Source organism: Rhinichthys klamathensis, unplaced genomic scaffold, assembly GCF_029890125.1.
Source record: "Rhinichthys klamathensis goyatoka isolate OS25496 unplaced genomic scaffold, OSU_Roscu_1.1 h1tg000230l_1, whole genome shotgun sequence".
Classification (NCBI taxonomy): Eukaryota; Metazoa; Chordata; class Actinopteri; order Cypriniformes; family Leuciscidae; genus Rhinichthys; species Rhinichthys klamathensis.
Window position 1 is genome coordinate 996,354 of NW_026606754.1, and position 16,471 is coordinate 1,012,824.

Genomic DNA, 16,471 nt, shown 5'->3' on the forward strand with positions numbered 1-16,471 from the left:
AAACTAAATCAATCAGGCTCCGTAAGAATAAATAAGAAGTAATCTAAATTTGAATTAAACATATAATTTAATACTGCCATAATTTAAACTGTAATATCATAATCTGCTATCTGTGGCAAGCATTGTGACAAATAATTGGAATGGCACATGATTTTTTAGCCATTAATTACTCATATCCGTCTAATCAAACGTGGAAAATAGACTAATAACTAGCACTAGTAAATTTAATTTGATCTAACCCGTCTGATTTTTATAGTTTATTTAGGCCTATGTTTAGTAATAGCTACTTTTCTTCCCTGAACTACAGTATGTAGGGTTTGTTTCTGGTGGGACACTCATTAGTGGCGCACTTGGTGCTCGTTGGTTGTGTTCTTATGGTAATGCTGGCATTTTAATCTCATAAATGTTGACTTCTTTGGTAAACAGAATTAATAATTAAAGACATGTTTGCATGTATGTTGTATTTGGGAGGTTTCAGGAGGTTAGGGTTAATTAACTATTTTTGGTAACACTTTATTTTTAAGGTGCTTGTAATAAGCAGTAATTAACAGTTAATAAGACACTTATAAGACCTTATAAGATGCATATAAGATGCATATAAGCATTAACTAATGATAATAAATAAATAAAATAATACATTTCTCAAGTATCAATACATTGCACTTTTAGAACAGCCGAACAAACATAAATGGTAACACAAACTCCCAGGCCCTTAAAAATTGACCTTCCCAAGAGGGAGTAGTTTCCCTGATCTCTTCAGGGCCTGGACCTTTAATTAACCCTTATATGAAGTAGTTAATGCTTATATGCATCTTATATGCATCTTATAAGGTCTTATAAGTGTCTTATAAGGTCTTATAAGTGTCTTATTAACTGTTAATTACTGCTTATTACAAGCACCTTAAAATAAAGTGTTACCCTATTTTTTGTTGTTTAAATGTATATGCTTCCATTAGCATTAGCTTATAGCCTATTGTACATGTGATCGTGTCTTATGTGTGTCTTTCAGGTATGTTTGGACTTTCTTTTAAGTCCATATATGTTTAATTGTATAAATAAAAATGAAAGAACAACACAATTTTGATCTTTCTTTTTTTTGTACCATAGATTTAAAGGAATAAGGATGTCACTCTAATTGTATATATGTATTCATATTTTAGTTCATGATTTGTAAGTACATCATTGTGTCATGACTTTACTTGAGGAGGCACATCATCATTAATTAATTATTAACTAACCATACACTAACATCAACTAATGGCTTGTTAATGCATCATTATGTCATGACTTTACTTGAGGGGGCACATCATCATTAATTCATTATTAACTAACCACACACTAACATCAACTGATGGCTTGTTAATGCATCATTATGTCATGACTTTACTTGAGGGGGCACATCATCATTAATTCATTATTAGCTAACCATACACTAACATCAACTAATGGCTTGTTAATGCATCATTATGTCATGACTTTACTTGAGGGGGCACATCATCACTAACTCATCATTAATTACTTATCAAGTAACATGAATTCATGACTTGTTAATGTATCATTATGTCATTTCTTGTCTTGGCCTTCAAGCATAGGCGTCGATTTCGGTGGGGACGGTGGGTACGCGTCCCCACCAGATTTCGTCATGAGTCATTTTGTACCCACCACTCTTGGAAACATTGAGGCATGGTCGGATGTACCTAATACAAATAAAACATCTCCAGTTAACTAGCAGAGCATTCATTTAGTTCGCTCTTAAATAAGAGATCTAGCTAAAATGTTTTGTTTTTTAACTCAAGCTGAGCGCTCGTGTCCGCTGCTATCAGTGTCGTGGATACAGTGTTCTCTGTGGCTCGCGCACAGTCTTCACTCGGACGCGCACTTCAATCTATCGCCGTTGCGGAGAGACTCTGTATATATTAATTCCGGTGAAATTACAAAATAAAATGCACACAAACGTGTCCCTGGCTGCTTGATATAGACTGTAACCACTGATGAACATTACTCAGTTTTGAGAGAAAAAAAACTATACCGAGGGCGGATTAGAACCTGCCACCTCTGACACGCTTGGCAAAAGATCTACCACCAGACCATTTAAGAACTCAAACAAAAATTTGCGGATCGATGCACTTATTTACGGGTTAAACAGGCTGCAGAATTTGTACCCAGCACTTTTGAAAATGCACTTCCGAATGCGTCTCTGTCCCCACCACATTTCAAACCAAACTGACGCCCGTGCCTTCAAGAGTACATATTTAAAAAGTTATCAATTACACATGTTCTATACATATTCAGCTCTTCTAAATCAGATAAAACTTGGTGCTTTTCAGTGGTTTGTAAAGAAGTGGAAGAGCAGAGGAGCTGTGCCCGAATTTGGATGGAGAAGGAACTGAACGGTAGGAGGAAAGTGAACACATTTTGAGGGGGCAAGAAAACAAGACTAACATCCGACTGTATTTTGATATAAAGACAGTAAACCAATCCTCAAAATAACCACATAAATAACCATCATCATGTGCTAACACTGATTTTAATTTTGAAAATTGCATCTGTTTAATGGATATATTAGTGTAGGTATTTCACTCTTGAAGGCAGCAGTGGAATAACTTAAAACGTAATGAGATTAAATAGATTAAAATGATGAATGCGTTGCATTGTGTGTTCAATGAGTAAGGTTGCAAGACATCTAGTGTCCTTCAATGATGTGACAGTTGCTGGTGGCAAATTTATGAACAATTTTACATTGTGCCCTTTTAATACATCTTTCTTCTAATCTAAAGCATGTTTGATTTGGTTTACCCCAAAGTGTTAATTAATACATTAATTAACAAGCATGTACTAACGTGTAGTTAAGATGGTATATTCATGCAGTAATTCATATGACTCATGTCGTAGTTAAGGTTAGTTCTTCATTAGTACATGTCTTAAGTCATCATTAGTTCATAGTAAAGTAATTATTAATTCAGGTATTATTACATGATTATTCATGTACTGTTATTGTAAAGTGTTACCACAATTCCTGCTCAACTGCACATAAAGTCACGGTAATGTTAAGCCATGTCACAAAAAAGGACGTATCCCTCTGGTGCCGAAAATAGAAAGAAGAAAAGGACAAAGGAGGAGAAAAAAAAGAGTAAGATAAAAGTATGTTTGCATAATTATTTACGGTATGTTACTGTTTTGTCACTTGAGGTAGCAGCACGTATCGATAGATATCGTTTAAGTTGGAGAAAACAGCCGCAGGGGATCTTAACCTTCTAGGTGTAAGGGTAGCAGTTTGAATACATAATAAACATAGCAGTTTGAACTCTTCTCCACTTTATTATACCACACATCAGATCACTAGCTCCAAAACCCACGACACTCCAGTATCAAGTGCGCATGACCCCAATGTATAAAAAAGCTTTCATTCAATTCCTCCGTCCTCATTTTTTTTCCTTGCAGCCTTCCCTCGCGTCCTACAGGGGGTGGAGCTGAGACGCGAGGAATGGAAGCGAGGAAAGGAAACGAGGATGCACAAATAAGAAATGAGAAGCACCCTTAGTGAAACACTTCGAGGCTTCGTTTGGCCATAGTCACGTGACATGGGTGTTTTGAATCACGCTTCGGATCAGTGTTTCGAAACATCTGCGCTTCGGGATCTCGCAAAGCTTCGGAACGACTGTTTCGCGTCAGCCATCCCTAACAGGGAGTTCAAGTGCTAATTTTCATCAAGGTCCTTTGGTCCTTCACATAATTTAGCAAATTTACAGGACTATGCATAAGTTATAAGACTTTAGTTAAGTTAAGAAGTATATTAATTTAACAGCCATTTTAGTGTCCTCATAGAGTTTTATTTTTTTGGCAGTTTACTGTTGTTGGTGTCCTTAACCATCTAGACAACATTATCTAGCAATCTATCTGTTTGTCAATTTTCTGTCAAGCTTTAAAACTGGTAACACCTTACAATACGTTTTCTTTAGTTAACATTAGTGAAGTTAATTTCAACATTTACTAATACATTATTAAAATCAAAAGATGTACTAACATTAAAAAAGATGAATAAATATTGTAACAAATTTATAGCTCATTGGTATTTCATTTTAAGGTTCAATATGTAGGATTTTTGCAGTAAAATATCCAAAAACCACTACACTTTCAGAAAAAGGGGTACACGGTGGTACAAATAATGTTCCTCAAATAACAGTTTTGTACCTTTTCAATAATAGTACCTTTAATGGTACAAGAAAGACCTCTGAGATACTGTTTGGTACCTTTTAAGGCACAATTGATATTAAGGTACTTAATTGTTCTCACATCAAGGGTACTGTGATAGGCCAAATTACTGTTTCATTCATGATTGGTTGTTGTGGTGAGTATTTGGCATAGCAAAAAGAAGCTGATTGGCAGAAATCGCTTCAGCCACGGAATTTTCCGAACTGACAGCGGGAAGCAGGCTAACGTTACACGACTGCAGCGCGGTCCAGTTTATTTTAAATATCAAACTTGAAGACGAAATTTAAAGGTAAGTTCTGATCATTTATGTTTATATTTAGGTCACAAGTCGAAAATATAAATGTTTCAGCCACTTAACGTTAATTTTGCGAGCTAAATTATCTTTGCACCAAATGCTAGCCATATTTGACTTGTATACACTTTTAAAATCTTTTTAATGCAATTATTGACTAGTATTAAGTCATCGCGTGTACATTATACGGCGTTTGTTCTTCATTATCCACTACTGTTGAATGTTAACTTCGTTATTAGGCACAGCAACATGAAACTGACTGCCCAAGGTCGCTGCAGCCGTTACTGCGTTTTCAAATCTCGGAGAGCGGGAAGCAGATTACGAGCATCACCACAACCATGGCTTCGTCCTCTTTATCGTCAGAAGAACTTTAGAGGCTGGACTCGAATTATAAGACGAAGAGAAGAGGAAATTCAAAGGTGGGTTTTATGTTTAACCAAATCATTTTTTTAATAAAACGTTACAGCTAACGTTACTGAACATAACAATACATAACAATACCGAGTGTAAATAGCACGAATCCAGTCAGTGATATTAGTCGTCTCGTCTGCAAATGTATTTTAAGTTTCTGTGTCGTAAGTACACATTTAATACGTAACGTTAATTGTTGTAAATGAATGCTCAACTAGAGGTGCTTTGCTGCTGTAACTTACTTTACATTAGTCCACAATACTGTAACGTTATGCAGTTGAACAAAGTGATTGAACGTCAGTGCACAGATAAAATAGTTGATCACTCGTTCTGTTTAAATGAATGCGATTACCTGATTCTGCCCATATACATGTCAGTGATTTTATCATATAACTTTGTTGAAACTCAGCAAATGTGTCTTTTATTTTTAGATCATGAAGATGATGGGGTAAGGGTTTTCAAATTGGGTGAATGTGAGCCTCTCCTTACAGTAGGTTAGGACAGCCGAGCCCCCCCTTCCCCCAAATCCCGTCCGCCTGCCCTAACCCACACACGCCTCTGCAGTAAATGCCATCTTTTGTGTGTTCCAGGCAATGGTGAGTTTCAATAAAAACTGATAAAATGTAAATATTTTTTAATATTGTATTGAAGACATTTTATTTCCACAACTTTTTTAAAAGTGCATTCATAAACTATTCTTTGCAACAAAAAATAATTTCCAACTTCATGCAGGCCTAATAACGGCTACTTTTAAAATCACTGAACATCAGTAGGTCTAACCACAAGTCAACAAAACATGCTTAACATGTGTAATGCAATGAGTAGCAATGTTTCGCCGATGTTATGGGGTTGGCCTGCCTTCGCTACGTGACACAATAAGATGCTTCTGTCGCCGGACAGAAGTGCCAAATAGTGCCAAATGTTAATGTTATATGTTAATAGTGCCAAACAAATGTATTATGCTTTTTTGTGACTGCAAATCATCACGCTTCCTCTCAAAAAACTCAACTGGCTTGTTCACTAAATTTGTGTGCTCAGTTTCAATGTGACGCCAAAGTTTGCATGGTCTCATGCTATCATTTGCTAGCACCTCCTTGCAGAACACACACTGCGGTAGAGGTGCAGCCTCGGACCCCAACCAGGTGAAACATAACTTTAAGTACTCAGGATCATATTTCCTACGTTTTTTTATGGGTCCCTCCTGTCTCCTCCCTTAATGCTGACTTTTGTTGACTTGGGACAAGAAAACAATGCATTTTAAAGCGTATACACGCACACACAATTACCGATATCAGGAGCTAAAGTCCTGAGTCTGAATTTTTTTATTCCATCTTTTCATGAATTAAGGCAGGTATCACTGATATTAATATAGCTACTGATGTCTCCATGAAAATGATTTTCCCCCAAATTTTAAACATTTATTAGGGTTAAAAAAATAACTTTTAATTTAAGTGAACTTATGACATTTATTATGGGTTTAAGTGAGGATTGTTTTATTTACCTGTACCTTTTTTGTCTAACAGGTATGAAATATACAGACATTGAATAAGGTTATAAAACAGTCTGCACTGCATAAATTATAAATGAAATATAGATTAATCCTTATTAAAGCTACAAGCGTTCTTTAGTCAAGAGCAGTGATTAATTTTCTCTGTTCCCTTTGTTCTTTGGTTAACTTTACTGACAGAGAATGAGTGCTGCTGTCACTTTAAGATCTGCCGCATCTCATTCTCTCACAAGTCTTTACTACTATTTAGATTTTATTTAACTCATTTAAGACTGCTCTTGTGAGGATACTCGACAAAACGGACATTTTGGCATACATGTGTGTGTTGTTCGTTCAGACGCGAAAGATAACTTTTGTTGTTGTTTTTTTGCGAAAGAGAACCCGATATTGGCGCGCGTCTTTCTGTGCCTGTGTGTGTGTGTGTCAAGAGAACATTCACTGACAGCGCGTTCTCTTTTGTCTTGTCGCAAATGAATGTTTTAAAAGCATTTGGGTGAATAAGCGTGATCATATACAAAAATGTATCGCATGCGTTGCCGGAATACTTTAAGCCCTGCGGTATTAATAGAGCTGCATACAGAGTTATTTTTTCTTCGCCTGTCGCGCCTCCCCTGTGGCTCTTTGGCGCCCCCCAGGGGAGGCGCGCCTCACCTATTGAAAACCGCTGGAGTAAACTGTCAGTGCTGGTCTCACTGATCATCACACATCTGAAAGTCTTTCATTGCATCCTTAGCTGTGAGGCAAGTATCAGTAACGTAGACTCACTGTATTCCGGACACTTTGCACAGTAAAACGTCCCGTAAGATATCAATCCGCAGAAAGATAAACCTGATTGGCTCGTCTGTCTCTGGGGACATGCCTTCCACATGTTCCAAAGTTTGATTGACACATTTTGGACTAATCATTTTGGAGAAATCTTGAAAAAACTGCCGGGAGACGCAGTGTCCGGATTACCGTGAGGACTCACGGTGTTCCGGACGGCTGAAAATTTCTACTCACTAGCTGTGTCCCAATGTGAAGGCTGCGTCCTCCGAAGGCCACATTTGAAGGCCGATTGCGTCACAGCGGCGCGACGAAGGCTGTCCCAATTCAAAGGCTGCATCTTTGAAGGCCGCATTTGAAGGCCGATTGCATCACCGCGGCGCGATGAAGGCTGTCCCAATTCAAAGGCTGCATCCTCGAAGGCCGTATTCGAAGGCCGGTTGCGTCATCGTGCCGCGACGAAGGCTACCCTGATTCAAAAGCGACGCCAAATGCACCCTTCGTTTCCCCGTGAAAGGAAGGATACATAAATGGACACTCAGCGGCCTATCCTACCCCATAAGTCATTGTGCGCCGGCGACGAAAGCATGTTTAGTGCAGCATTTGCTGTGTAGCCTAGCCTACAGTTAAAATTCAAATGTTGGTGTTCAACTTAGCGTTTTAATAATACAACAACCGTTCATTTTTCGTTTTTAAATTATAGCTTATAAAAAGAAAAACCCGAATGGATGCAAATTTACACTGACCGAAGACTATCAAACTTTTCTACAAAATCATTTGAAATATTTAATAATATAAGGTCCCTAGCCTACTTGAGAAACGGAAAATGAACGGTTGTTGTATTTTTAAAACGCGAAGTTGAACACCAAAATTTGAATTTGAACTGTAGGCTACACAAATAGGTTACTGCGCAAAAAAAATTGTTTATGACTTTTTGCCCCTTTATTACACATTTAAAATATTCACAAATGAATATGGAAAAAATGTCGATTTTACTGGTTTTCTAAGGCCAAATTAGAACCTGGAAATTACATTTCCCCCACAGTGCTGAATGAGAAGAGTCTCAGGAACCATACAGAGAGATGATTTATAGGCTAATGATAATAAATGTGTCTGAAAAAATAACGAGCCATTTTAATTGTTCGTTTAAAAGTGCACATTTCAAGCTTTATAGGCTATATTTTGTTTCAGTTCATTAATGAGACGCGCTCCAGTTCACGGAGATCATGAAAGCGCGCCTGATTATTTTATTTTACAAAAGCACAACGTTTTCTTGTTATGTGAGTTTGGACAAATAAAAGTAGTTGCGAATGATTTATTATTCTTTTCTGTATGAGCAGAAATGATTTTAGGTTAGAGTATTTTAAGTTGTCTCCACTGTTGATAGTAAAATGCATGTGTTCGCGCTGGCGCCTCCGTGCCATGCAGTGCGCGCTCCACACTCCCACACACACTTGGATATGCGTCAAAATCTTGTGTTTATTTGGGATAATCTTAGCCCTGTATTATTATTGTCTAACCTTTATTATGACTGACATTTCACAAATTGCTTTGGTCCTTTTTTGGATAAAAGCGCCTTCTAAATATGTAGCCTATGTAATAATAATAATAATACTTATTTGCGTTTATAACTATAAAAGAGTTCACTGGACACAGTAATATGTTAATCATAAAATAATTTATGAATGTTTTATTTTGTGTTTGTGTTATATTTCTTTTCTTATATGTGAAGTGTTGTTTTGCTTATTCGATTTGAGGTTTTTCATCCCAAAAAATGGACTTCAAAGATACAAGTAGGCTAGCCTAAATGTTTTTTTTTATTTTTTTTATTCAAGAAATTATCCATTTAAAAAAAGTTAAGTTTAAACATAATGAAATGCATCCCGCATAAACAGGTGGTCTGGTTGCCACAGACCAGGGAGAGGACACAAATCCGTGAGTAGAGTTTACAAACCCGTGGGAACGGATTGCAAAATCGTGGGCACGGTTTATTAATTTGTGGGTACAGATTGCAAAATCTGAGAGCGCGGATTAGGAACTTGTGGGTACGGTTTACTTAATCCGTGTGCACGATTTGTTAAACCGAGGGCACAGTTTAATAATTCGAGAGTACAGTTTATAAACTAATGGTAACGGATTGCAAATTGTCGCCACGGATTGTTTTGTTTTTTCCCCACATGTGACTTCCCGGGCTCCGTATTATGGGGTTGAAAACCTGTGTAAATATATTCACCATGGTCCATTTATGTAGGGCTACATAATAATAATAATAATATATAGCCTATATATATATGTATGTATCTATGCCTATGTTTTCTTTTCTTTTCATATTTTCGATTTTTCACGTTTCATGTAGGCTAATCCTGCGAGTCAGGACGCAGCTCTGAATTGGGACGCAGTAAAACAGCTCTGGCCATGGTCTTCTTGGCTAAGTCGAAAATACATGAGTGAAACATCCTCACCATCTCCTCCAATAAAACATAAAATATAAAAATAAAAATTATGAATTCTTGCTCCATTTCAACAAGTAACTTAATGCCGTGTAGAATGGCAGCTCTCGTATCGCCACGTATAGGTGACAGCATAATGGGGAACACCTGGTGGCGCAATTACAAATCCTACGAAGGCTAGACTCGGAGCGTCCTTCGAAAGGACACAGCCTTCACATTGGGACACAGCTATAGTGTTTCGGACAGTTAAGGAGGAGTCATTTCTAATGTAAAACACATACGTTTTACCAACTATAAGTTGGTAAAATAATCATGTGAGCATTATATTCTAACGTTAACGTTATATTTAAGAATTTTAAATATTTACATTTTTTAAATCCCTTAAAAAAGTACAAATATTTGCAAATTGTAATTATTTTATAAGACCATAAGAATGTTTTTTTTTGTCATTTTCTGGTGGGTGAACGTGTTTTAAGAGCCATTTTCTACGGAGGTATTCTCCCCTCTTCCTTTCGTCCTGCCGGAAAACCTTCCCCCCGCAATTTTCTGAACAGTCATTGGTGTACGTTAGAAACTCAAGTTGATTTCTTTGAAACGACTGGCTCTGGAAACATAGGATTGGTCGGAATCGAAAGAGGAGGAGGCAAAGATGACACGGATATATATATATGCCGTGACCTGAAAGTTTTTATTTATAGAATTTGCGAGAAAAGGTCAAGTGTCCGGAATACCGTGATGTCCGGAATACAGTGAGTCTACGTTACAATGAGTTATTTTAGTTTCTAAGGCTATGTTTACACGGAAACGATCTGAAGAAAAAACGCAAAAGTGGCGTTGCGTTATCACTTTTTATTCTGCGTTTAGACGAGCGTTATGGTTGGGAAATCCGCGTGCATATGGTGACGCAAAAGTATGTGAAATTCGATGTAGTATGCACTCCAGGCAGCTAGGTGGCAATGTGAAGCACTGCCACACAACAACACCATATCTTAGAATATTTTGTACAACTGTTGAAAAGACTCTTGTATGTTTTTCAGAGCTGCTAGGTCAAATTGAAAGTCCGACGTATGGAAATAATCTGACATGTTGGTTGTTATTTTCCTGTACTGGCGCATGCATGTGACGTAAACGCGTACGCGACGAGAGCCATCGTGAGCAGATTTGCGTTTTTACCGTTTAGACGGGAACGCGACGGTGGAGCGTTTTTAAGATTTCCACTCTGGAGGGTGGTTTCACTTTTTTGCGTTTTTAAGCCCCCAAAATGCCGTTGGCGTGTAAACGAAAGGCACATCCGAAAAAATATTTTTACGTTTTCACCCGGAATCGTTCTCGTGTAAACGGGGCCTTAATCTTATGATAGATATTCTTTTTTTCTGATGAGGTTGGATTTCTATTCCTTAGAATTCCTAAGACAAAATGTTTAGTGGGCCAACTAGTGACGTCTATGGAAAACTACTGGGAGGAAGGCTCTGGGGGGAAGAAGCCCTTGAAACTAAGATAAAAGCTAGTTCAGTCTGTCTGGGGGTGTGTCACTCTTCTGCACAGGGTAACAACTGTGTATTAGACTGCTCCTATTCTTGCAAGAATAAATACTTCTATTTTATATAATTTGACTCTGAGTGTCTCTTATGCAGTGATGTTTGTTTGAGATGAATTTTTGCCACAACAGATTGGTGTCAGAAGTGGGATTCCTTGGAAGTGCCTTCTGGACCTGAGAGCGGACGGTGTTTGGCCACCTGGACTGAGCAGTTCCAGCTCTACCTCGTAAATTTCAGAGAGAGGGGCCGACCGCTATCAGGGCCAGGAGAAACTCCACTGGAATCAATTGAAAGAACCCGGTGGCAACCGAAGCATCTCTGGTAAGAGACAGTTCAATTTATTTTCTTTTGGGTAAGTTAATTAAATTCAGTTTAATTGGGGAGAAGAGTGAAATTGAACCATATTGGCTGAAGGCTGTTTCTGTGGTACGTTATCTGAGATTAATTGAGATCTATATATAGATCAAGAAATTTCAAACAGATACGAGGGAAAAAATCTGAGATTAATTGAGGTCTGTAACAGAACAAGAAATTTTGAGAACTGTAACAGATCAAGAGATTTCAAACAGATAGGTACCCTGAAAATTAGTTGTTCCACGACGGAGCAAATTGTTTTTAGGTACTGAGGCTAATTAGGGGGAACCAGAACAGTTTTTGGTAAACCTTAATTAGGAGGGCACTAATAGTGCAACCCGACCGATTTGGGTTAAAAGAAAGAATCGGGTCTGTTGGGGAAAACTCAGATTAGAGAAAACGCGCGTTGAAGAGAAATCCACAGGGAACAGAAAACAGCCAGTATGGGAAAATCTCAAAGTAAGCATGCCAAATTTGATACACCGGTTTTCTGTAGAACTAGGAAAGTATGGGGGGAAATGTATGTTTTAGATATTGAAAAAACTGGGAAAATACCATGATTTCCCCAGGGAGGGAAACACTGAGCACAAATAGACTAAGAGTGTGCGAGAATCAGTGGAACAGGGCAGCGGGACAAAAGGTTGTTGTGGCTGCGTTCAACATGTGTGTTAAAAATGTGAACAGATAACGGATTGTTGGCTTGAAGATAAAATGTCGAACTGCCAGGAGAAATAATGTTTTTACTTCTTCATCCAGTAAATGGATGCATGACATTAGATGTCTATAGAACTTAAATTTATATGACAAGGATTGAAGTAGCAAGAAGCAATAAGGCTGTCTGTGTGAAATAGAGGGAACTGTAAGTGAGACTTGGTGGAAGAGGGAAGTGAAAAACAAAACAAAAAGGTTGGTGTGTGAGACATGTGTGTGTGGGGATTGTTCAAACAATCATGTACTGGTTAGATAATGAAGGAACTGGCATGTTTGAGAAAAGAAAGGAGAGGATAATGAAGGAACTGGCATGTAGGGAAAAGAAAGGAGAAATATAGTAGAAAACTATATGTGATGAAAATAGACATGGTCTGACAGAATTTATGGAAGTCAAATTAACTGTTTAAATGATATGAAAAGTTTTAGAATAAAATAAGGCATTGTATGATTGACAGGGATTAACATGATATGAAGAATGTTTTAAGCAGAATGGGGAACAATTCTAGATTTTGATAAAATAATGATTGAAATTATGATATATCTGCTTTATTTTATTAATGTTAAGAAAATAAGGGTATTGAAGCAAGTAGCTATAATGGTTGTCTGTGTAATTTACGGACTGAGTAATATAATCTGTTTTGGAGAAACAGTAGAGATAAGACTGAGACAATAATGATAATATTAAGTTGAATCTGCAGACTAACCATGTGATGGAAGAAAAAAGGCTTCAAACCAGTTGTAATGAAAATAATGATGTACAAATTGTTACACTTTATGAAGAGTAACTGAACAGTCCGGGAAAATAAATAAATAAATAAATAAATAGTGAGACAGAAGAGAGCAAATGCTGTAAACAGCTCTGCTCTGAAGATCTCACTTTGAAGAGATTTGCAGATGATGTTTTGTAAAAGATAAGCTGGGATAACAGCAACAGTGCTTGCTTATTCGCCCGGTTTCCGGATGTTAGACATGTACTTGTAATTAGTGTTGTTGATGATAATACCAAATTAGTAAGGTAGAGACAGAAAACAAATTAGAATATTTTGAGCATTTTCTGTGCTACTCATGAAATTATGTTCTGCCAATAATAATGATGAAGAGTATGATTTGGCTATTGTGATTGAATTCGCCATTGGTGGATGGTCAAAGGAATACAGAGAACTGCTTATCAGTGGGTCTGTTTACATTCCTGAATGGGACACACACTGCTTCAAGGGTGTGCAGTTAGTTGAAGCCCTTTGGAAGCTCACAGTGATCAAACTGCAAGGTGTCTGATGCTGTAGTTGAGGCTGACACACGAACCAACCAGATGACAGAGAGTGTCTTGATTGTGGTCAGCAGGACCATTTAACACGTGACACATTTCTGATAATAATGTGGGTTTGAAAATAGATCAGTGTTTAAATGACGACAGTGACAATTTTTGGTCTGAGAAATAAGAGATAAAAAAACAAGGTCAAAAGATTGAAGTCTTAAAGTTAATCCTTTTGTGACTCCAACAAATGTGAGGTGCAAAATATGTAAAGGTAATATAGAGAGACAGATCTCAAAGATGATTTATAATAACTGCAAAAGATGCAGAGTAGCCTTGTCAAAGTTAGTGTGAATCCTGATTGGAGACTGATAAACTCCTAGAAGAGAAAACTTTGAAGTCAGAGATTAAGCTATGGTAATTGAGATTGAGAAATGTGAAACGTTATTGAGAACTAGAATAATTACCATTATGTAAGAACAAATAAGCAGAAGCAGTAGGCTACTGAATTAACAGTTGCTAAATGTAAAATGTGTTGAAAGGTATCTGATTAAACAAACAGCTTGAAAAGTTGACCATGAAAGAACTAGAAGCTGATGTTTTGCTTTCAAAAGATAAGTTTGTTATTGGCTGTAATGAAACAGTTCGCTTATCTAAAATCTGATGTGTGCTGTGCCTGAAACTGCCAGTGCGACAGAGACTCAATCTGAGAGGAAATTTGTAATGTCTAAATTCCCTGAGGTGGGCAAAAGACAAATATAAATAATACGTTTATTTGAAACCGTATGTAATTTCTGGCAAAGATGCCTTAAGCTGGGATAGAGTTAAAAGATAATAGATACAAGTTTGATGTTAGAAGTATATGAGAGAGCAGTGTACCATCCAATAGAGTCTCAGAGTCTCTCTCATTCAATGAGTCAGCGAAAAGCTGGTATCTGTGATAATAAGTAAAGCACAGTGTTTCAGTTGAAGGATCATAGACACAGAGATGTTTTAAAAATAAAACTGAATGACTTTAAAGAAGTATTTAAAATAATAATACAGATAGAGATGACATTTTGATTAGCTTATTTTAGGACCAGTAACTTTGTCTCATTCAGTCTCCACCATTCAGGACCGATGGCTCCGGCTACAGATGAAGTACACTGAATGTACGGTTGTGATCTAAATTCACTGAGTAAAATCTAAGCAGCTAGGTTTCTGCTTTAAGATGGTTAATGGATTTAAGTGATTAAATACTGTTGTTATTGACCTGTCTCCCTGTGTGAACACTATTAGGCAGTCGGAATGGCTCTGGTGACTCTTGAACGTGCCTTTCCTAAGCTCTAAAAAACAGCTGAGTTCTGTTGAAGCAAACAGCCTGTGATGGGAAAGAGCGGTCACCAGTGGGCACGAGTGACCATCTCTATGACGGGTAAGACCTTCTTTGGCCAGACAGGGGGCAACCTAAGCCAGAGTGGATCACGTAAAGTCATTGGGCATCTCCTGAATGGAGGTGTGTTATGTGAGACAGGTATGAGGGTTGAGCAGGAGCTGTGAGGCCAGCAGCGTCCTTATGCCGTTAAGGGGAGATGACGCGGTGACGAGTTACGGCATGTCTCCCCAATAAAGCAAAGCTCCTCTATATATACCACTCGCCAGAAGAAACCGCATTAGTTGTAAGGCTTGTTTTTTTATTGTGACAAGCGTCTGCAAATATGCCAGGGGAAAACACCCTGATGGAGATTATAGATAAAGGGCTAACAGGAGTGGGCGAGCAGGAGCCAGCTGAGGCCATTGAGTGATTCCCATTAGTTGTTGTGGAGACAGTAGCAAAACTTTTTATGTGTTGATTTTGAACTAATAGGTCTATGACATAGTTTTAACTCTTGAAGGTCGTTTAGACATGGTGGTGGCTAAAGATGAAGACAGCTTTTGATTTAAGGAAAGTCTGGATGACAAAGGTGAATGGTCAAAGGTTATTGTAATGAATACAAATTTTGTCTAAGTTACAGCCTTAGGAGGCTGGTGGAAAATTATTTGTTTATAGTGAGAGAGACTGCCTGAGTTGGAGGAAGGGATGGTAACTGTGTCTGTCTTTCTGTTATCGGCCTGCCTGAGCAAGCTGAAGAAAATAATGATAGGTAACCAAAACAACCCAGCTGACTTGTCTAAAAATCAAATGAATAATGAACAAGACGTGCTTTGAAAGTGGTTAAGATACCATGTAAAATTAGGTAGAAGCTACAGGAAAATGGAAAGGTTAAAATCTTATTTAAAATTTAAATCTTTAAAGCAATAATATAAAGAAAAGTGAACATTGAGAATGAGCAGTTAACATATGTGTGTCTAGTATGAGTGAGTGTGATGGTGACAGCACTTTATGTCTTGTATGTATTAGTTTGGGGCACTAATATTCCGCCTGAATGGTGTGTATATTGCGTCATTAACCTCTGGAATGACTTTATCATTACAGATGGGTTAAGGCAAATGACAAATTTTAAAGAAGCTGATAATTCTGATGAAAAGACAATACAGAACATGGGACAAGCTTTAAGTTGATTGGCCATCAAGCTCTGTCTGGTAGTAATAGTTTTTGTCATACATAATGTAGATTTGAAGATCAGTTTAACCCTTGTGCATTGTTCAAATTCACTACCCTTTCGTTATGTTAGTGGCTGAAAAAAGCCACTACTTTAAACTGCTGTAAAAATGTATCAGATAAATATTTTTTTCAAATTGTTTTGCATACATCTATTAATCCACCTCAGTCCTAATCAAAACTACTAATTTTAAAAAAAAAAATCTGGATTTTAACTCTTTAATTGCCAAATTCATAAATGATGTCACTGATTTGGTGGTGAAAAAAACACAAAACGATTGATTTTCAATATAAAATATGATTGTGGACTGGATTTTTTTTTACTTTTTATCACAGTCTTGGACATGTCAAAGATTAGAAACAACATTGGTTTTGAGGCATTGTTAGTTTTTGTGCAGCAA